The following is a 7,759-nucleotide window of genomic DNA, read 5'->3' on the forward strand; positions in this document are numbered from 1 at the left end:
GGAGGGAGGCAAAGGTCAGAGAGGTCAACAAGGCCTGATTGCACAGGGCCCCTGAACTCCTGAAACAGTGGGGGCTTTTATGCTAACAACATGGAAGTTCGTGCAGGTTTTTATGAGAAAAGTGAAATGAGCTAACCTGTTGATAGGACCATGCTGGTGTCTGTGATGAACAGATTACAGAGGGCAGACACGGAAGCTACCAAAATGATACAAGAAAGAGAACAGAGTGGGAGTGACAGGATTGATGGGAAGTGATCAGAGTGAGATGCTGGCTGTACTCAGGAAGCGAGAGCCAATAGGATTTGATGATGAATCAGTTAATTAACAACTTACTGACCAGAGACGTATTAATACATCTATTGCTACCCAAACATTATTGGCCGGAATGTTTCAGTATTCACTTACATAACAAATTTCTGGCCACAGGCTTTAGTTTCTGCATAAATCCCCTGGTCAATAATGTGTTAAAAGGATGAAGTTATCATCAACCCAGATGGAGAATGTAAGGTAGAACAAGACTCAGAGGGAAGGTTAAAAGTTTGGTTTTGGCCCTATGAGATGAAGTGTCAAGCAGACCATCTATCTGAGTGGGGAAGCCGAGTGGGTAGGCAGAAGCATGTGTCTGGAGCCCAGGAGAGGTCTGGGCTACAGTTAAGAATGAGGATTTTGTCACCATCTTGATGTTATTTAAATGGCTTTCCCAATAGCTCAGCTGGTAAAGAATCTGCCTGCAATGCTGGAGACCCCAGTTCGGTCCCTGGGTTGGGAAGATCCCCTGGAGAAGGGAAAGGCTGCCCACGCCAGTATTCTGGCCTAGAGAATTACACAAACTAGTTCATGGGGTCGCAAAGAGTCAGACAGGACTGAGCGACTTTCACTTTCATTTTGATGTTATTTAAAGCATGGGATGGGAGGAGATCCCCAAGGGACTCATTGCAAACAGGACAGAGTGGGTCTAGAAATGGTTCAACCATGTGAAGTCAAGGGAAAGAAGAACAGCCAGAAAAAGAGAAGCAGCCTGCCAGGTGGTTGGGAAAATCAGAACAGGAAGCCCACAGAAGAAAGCTTCGGAGAGGAAAAGGTATGCCAGTGGGTTGGGTGTGGCTGGTGAACCAAGCAAGTTGAGGATTTTGACAACTGACCTCTGGCTGCAGCAACACAGAGGTCAGTGGGGGCCCAGACAATGGTTTTGGGGGCATGATGGGGGTGAACACCTACCTGGTGTCCATGCAGGAGAGATGGAGAAGAGAGGAGGAAGGAGGATACACCTAAGTAAGACACTGGCCATTTTCAGACGGAGAAATTGAGGCTTTAGGAGGTTTATTATGTTACCCCAGGTTTTATCTCTGCTGAGTAATGGATCCAAGATTTGAAACCAGGCAGGCTTGTTCCTGAGCCCCAGGTATTAAACATCACATTATTCTGCCTTAACATGCAACAGACATGGCTTGACAAGACTTACATCTTTTTCAATTAGTACTCTGCCATCACTCGGGAGGACCACCTGACACTGCATCTACTTTTGGCTGTGCCACATGGCATGAATGAATCCACATTGACATCTTTAAATCCTCAGGGGGCCAAGTTTTCCTATCACTCTTTTCAGGATAATACAACTTGGGGAGACTTCACTTTTTTTTTAAGCCAGGATTTTTAAGTGTTTTTAAAGAAATTACACTTATCATGTTCTGTTCTGACCCAGAAGGGCACCCTGTCTCCCCCGCTGGCCACGACACCTCCCTACTAGCCCATCTAGAGACAAGTAGTCAGGGCATCTGATCGAATTACCTCATCTTTGCAAACAGGTGATCCCCTAGGCTGCTGCAGTGACCTTAGAGCTGTAGCCATCCCTGCCTCCCTCACATGAACAACCCTCAGGGGAAGGGCTATTTGCCTCCAAAAAATCTAAAAACCAAAATGGCTCTACCACCTTATTTGCAATGTAATTGTGGCCCCCAGATACTACTAGATGGAGTCATGTATCTCAAGGTTTTGATGATTTCAAAGAAAAAAAAACAAAACATATACCATGAACAGGTTTCTTTTAAAAGACATATCCATGGATGACAGAGACACAGGAAGTTCTGTTGACTGAATCACCAAAGATTTTAACACACACATGTGTAATCCATGCACTGAAACAAAGGCGCACAATGACAGCTTGTGCATTATGAGCTAAGACCCCAGCCCGCCTCAGCTCCTCCCATCCCAGCTCCTGGACCTGCGATATCTCCTCTTCTCCAAGAGGACCCTTCAGGAGACCAGTTGCAATTATATTGAAGTAAATTGGCTTTGTGTTGTTATCGTTTAGTCACTAAGTTGTGTCCAATTCTTTGTGACCCCATGGGCTGCAGCACGCCAGGCTTCCCTGTGCTTCACTGTCTTGCAGACTTTGCTCAAATTCATGTCCATTGAGTCAGTGATGCTATCTACCATCTCATCCTCTGTCAACTCCTTCTCCTCCTGCCTTCATTCTTTCCCAGCATCAGGGTCTTTTCTAATGAGTTGGCTCTTCACATCAGGAGGCCAAAGTATTAGAGCTTCAGTTTCAGCATCAGTCTTTGCAATGAATATTCAGGGATGTTTTCCTTTAGAATTGACTGGTTTGATCTCCTTGCTGTCCAAGGAATTCCCAAGGGTCTTCGCCAGCACCAGAATTCAAAAACATCAATTCTTCGGTGTTCAGCCTTCTTTATGGTGCAACTGTCACATCCATACATGACTACTGAAAAAACCATAGCTCTGACTATACAGACGTTTGTCTGCAAAGTGATGTCTCTGCTTTTTAATATGCTGTCTAGGCTTGTCATAGCTTTCCTTCGAGGCGCAAGCGTCTTTTAATTTCATGGCTGCAATCAACATCCAAAGTGATTTTGGAGCCCAAGAAAAGAAAATCTGACACTGCTTCCACATTTTCCCATTCTATTTGCCATAAAGTGATGGGATCAGATGCCATAATCTTAGTATTTTTAATGTTGCAGTACAAGCCATGTTTTTCACTCTCTTCTTTCACCCTCATCAAGAGGCTCTTTAGTTCCTCTTCACTTTCTGCCATTAGCGTGGTATCGTCTGCATATCTGAGGTTGATATGCAGCTAATATGTGAAGATCCCTCATGACACAACTATGACCAGAGGAAGACAAATAAATTAATTAATTAATTTAAAAATTAATTAAAAAAATAAGTTGGCTTTAGTTTGCCCTTTTCACTCAACAAATATTTATTGAGCATGCATCCACATAGCCAAGCACTCTTGTATGCACTGGGGATGCAATAGCAAAACAACGGACAAAAACTCCTACCCTGATGAAGACTGGGGGTGGCAGGGTGGGTACAAGAAGCAAAATTTTTCATCAGATGGTGGTTACAGAGAAAAATTAAGTTGGAAAAGATAACATAAACAGATGGAAGGATAGTCCATGCTCCTGGGTTGGAAGAATCAATATTGTGAAAATGACTGTATTACCAAACACAATCTACAGATTCAATGCAATCCCTATCAAATTACCAATGGCATTTTTCACAGAACTAGAACAAAAAATTTCACAATTCGTTGGAAATACAAAAGGCCTCGCATAGCCAAAGCAATCTTGAGAAAGAAGAATGGAGCTGGAGGAATCAACTTACCTGGTTTCAGACTATACTACAAAGCTCTAGTCATCAAGACAGTATGGAACTGGCAAAAAACAGAAATATAGACCAATGGAACAGGATAGAAAGCCTGGAGATAAACCCATGCACATATGGGCACCTTATCTTTGATAAAGGAGACAAGAATATAAAATGGGAAAAAGTCTTTTCAATATGTGGTGCTAGAAGAACTGGACAACTGCATGCAAAAGAATGAAAAAAACACTTCCTAATACCATACACAAAGATAAACTCAAAAAGGATTAAAGACCTAAATATAAGACCAGAAACTATAAAACTCTTAGATGAAAACATAGGCAAAGCACTATATGACATAAATCATAGCCAGATCTTTCATGACCCACCTCCTAGAACAATGGAAATAAAAATAAAAATAAATAAATAGGACTTAATTAAACTTAAAAGCTTCTGCACAGCAAAGGAAACTATAAACAAGGTGAAAAGACAGCCCTCAGAATGGGAGAAAATAATAGCAAATGAAACAACTGACAATTAATAACCAAAATATACAAGCAGCACATACAACTCAATATCAGAAAAACAAACAATCCAGTCAAAATGTGGGCAAAAGACCTAAACAGACATTTCTCCAAAGAAGACATACAGATGGCTAACAAACATATGAAGAGATGCTCAACATCACTCATTATTAGAGAAATGCAAATCAAAACTACAATATCTAGTGAACTAGATATCACTTCACCTCAGACAGAATTAGCTCAGCTCAGTTCAGTTGCTCGGTCATGTCCAACTCTTTGCAACCCCATGGACTGCAGCACGCCAGGCTCCCTGTCCATCACCAACTCCCAGAGCTTGCTCAAACTCATGTCCATAGAGTCGGTGATGACATCCAACCATCTGGCCCTCTGTCGTCCCCTTCTTCCCCTGCCTTCAGTCTTTCCCAGCATCAAGGGCTTTTCCGGTGGGTCGGTTCTTCCCATCACGTGGCCAAAGTATTGGAGTTTCAGCTTCAGCATCAGTCCTTCCAATGAATATTCAGGATTGATTTCCTTTAGGATTGACTGATTTGATCTCCCTCCAGTCCAAGGGAGTCTGAAGAATCTTCTCCAGCATCACAGTTCAAAAGCATCAATTCTTTGGCACTCAGTCTTCTTTATGGTCCAACTCGCACATCCATACAAGACTACTGGAAAAACCATAGCTTTGACTCTACAGACCTTTGTCAGCAAAGTAATGTATCTGCTTTTTAATATGCTGTGTAGGTTTGTCATAGCTTTTCTTCCAAGGAGCAAGCATCTTTCTATTTCATGGCTGCCATCACCATCTGCTGTGATTCTGAAGCCCAAGAATGGCCATAATCAAAAAAATCCAAAAACAAGTGCTGAAGAGGGTGTGGAGTAAAGGAAACCCTCCTACACTGCTAGTGGGAATGTAAATTGATACAGCCACTATGGAGGACAGTAAGGAGATTCCTTTAAACTAGGAATAAAACCACCATATGACCCAGCAATATCACTTCCAGGCATAGACCCTCAAGAAACCAAAACTGAAAAAGACACATGTACCCCAATGTTCATTGCAGCACTATTCACAATACCCAAGACATGGAAGCAACCCAGATGTCCATCAATAGATGAATGGATAAAGAAGCTGTGGTACATATACACAATGGAACACTACTCAGCCATAAAAAGGAGTGCATCTGAGTCAGTTCTAATGAGGTGAATGAACATAGAGCCTATTATACAGAGTGAAGTAAGTCAGAAAGAGAAAAGCAAATGTCATGGAATCTAGAAGGATGGTAATGACAAATCTGTTTGCAGAGCAATAGTGAAGACACAGACATAGAGAACAGATTTATGGGCAAGGCTGGCGGAGAAGAGGGAGAGGGTGAGATAAATGGAGAGAATAGCATGAATGCATATACACTAACATATGTAAGTTGATACCAATGGGAATTTGCTGTATGACTCGGGGAACTCAAACAGGGGCTCTACAATAACCTAGAGAGGTGGGAATGGGCGGGAGGTGGGAGTGAGATTCAAGAGGGAAGGGACAAATGTACACCTATGGTTAATTCATGTTGATGTATGACAGAAATCAAACCAATATTGTAAACCAATCTTCAATCAATTAAAAATAAATAAGTAATTTTTAAGTTAAAAAATATTAAGTTGGAAAAGCAGATAAGAGGGCAGGGGGGTGGAGGGATGGGGTTGACATAATCTTTAATAGGTAATCCTGAAGGATCTTCTTGAGAGAATTTGGGCAAAGCCCAGCTGAAGTATGGGAAGCATGTGGATATCTGTGGGAAGAAACAGCAAGTGGCACAGGCTCCAGCAGGGGTAGTAAAGAACACCAGAGTTGTGTTTGAGTGTTGATAAGGAAAGAAGAAAGCTCATAAAGATGGATGAGTGCCAAAGAATTGATGCTTTCAAACTGTGATGCTAGAGAAGACTCTTGAGAGTCCCTTGGACTGCAAGGAGATCAAACCAGTCAATCCCAAAGGAAATCAATCCTGAATATTCACTGGAAGGACTGATGCTGAAGCTGAAGCTCTAATACTTTGCCACCTGATGGGAAGAACCAACTCATTGGAAAAGACCCTGATGCTGGGCAAGACTGAAGGCAGGAGGAGAAGGGGGCAACAGAGGGTGAGATGGTTGGATGGCATCACTGACTCAATGGACATGAGTTTTAGAGAACTCTGGGAGACAGTGAAGGACAGGGAGGCCTGGTGTGCTGCAGTCCGTGGGGTCACAAAGAGTCAGACACGACTGAGGAACTGAACAATAACAACCTGTGTCGTGCTCTGGGTCAAGCCTCACTTGTTTGTGGCTGACGTTGGCTCAGAAGATCTCCCCAATGATTAACGAAAGTTGAAAACCAAGCCAGCTCTCAAGCCACAGTCCTTCCAGAATGTACCAGGAAGCAGCCACACGGGATGGGAGGCTAGATTCCAGAGCCTGACTCTACAATCTCAACATCCCCTGAGGAATCCACCCATAGCGCTCTCTATAGCCTGCAGGTGATCAAACAGCCTTGCCACGGACTGACTGTCTGACCCCCTCTAGATGGGCAGCCTCCCATTGTCCCCAGCCCAGGGCGTCGTAGGAACACAGTGTGGCTTCCTGGGAAACCCGTGCGCCAGGAATGGCTCAGTGAGTTCACCCTCTCCCTCGCTGTGGTTAGGACAATGAATAAAATCACGCGACCTCTGGTGCTGCGCAGGTATCACGGAAGGTGGGCAGACCCCCGAACTCTGGCACTGGCTTCCGAGGGCGCAAGGTCTACGACCACCCACCACAACAGGGCTCCATGGAGACTGAAACCACTCATGCAAACTCACAAAATTCAACTTCCACACCAATCATAAGAGAAGGACTTTAGAAAGGCAGAAAATTCCTAGAGTAAGAAAATTTATCATGAAAAGGAAACGCTCTCCTCGCGTCGGAGACGCCAGACCTACGGGGTTTCCGCTCGGCTTCTGCTCCAATAGGGCTGGGTGGGCCCGAGCAGGTCACTGGGCCTCTTTCACCTAGGTTCCCCTCATCCCAAAACGCTGATGCGCACAGTGCGTGTCAGACCGGGTCTCTCCAGGAACGTGCTCCGTGACCTGGAGCACAAATGTCCCTCTGGGAGCCTCAGTTTCCCATATCAGTAAATCAGGGAGATGACTTCAGTTCTCCCAAATCCCTCCTAAGTGAAAGTGAAAGTCGCTCAGTCGTGTCTGACTCTTTGCGACCCCTTGCACTGTCCATGGAATTCTCCAGGCCAGAACACTGGATTTCCTTCTCCAGGGGATCTTCCTGACCCAGGAATTGAACCGGGGTCTCCAGCATTGCTAGCGGATTCTTTACAAACTGAGCTATCAGGGAAGCCTCCAAATCCCTCCTAACTCAGGCAATGAATAGACAAAGGTTAAATGAAGCAACTGCTGCGGGCTTGTTACCATTTCCGTAAGAGCAGAAATGAAACGCTACGGAAAAGCGGGCAGAACAAACTTCAAAGTAAATGAGCCCAAGTTCCGGGCCCACCGGCTCTTCGCAGGTTCGAGCCCCAATCTCCAGCGAAGCAGGCTGGCGAGACTCAGGAGATCTGGCCCTAGACTCCCTTCGGTTGACAAAGGGCAGGACTGGGGGACAGA

The sequence above is a fragment of the Giraffa tippelskirchi genome, chromosome 4 (assembly GCF_054371585.1).
Source record: "Giraffa tippelskirchi isolate mGirTip1 chromosome 4, T2T-mGirTip1v1.2.pri, whole genome shotgun sequence".
Lineage (NCBI taxonomy): Eukaryota > Metazoa > Chordata > Mammalia > Artiodactyla > Giraffidae > Giraffa > Giraffa tippelskirchi.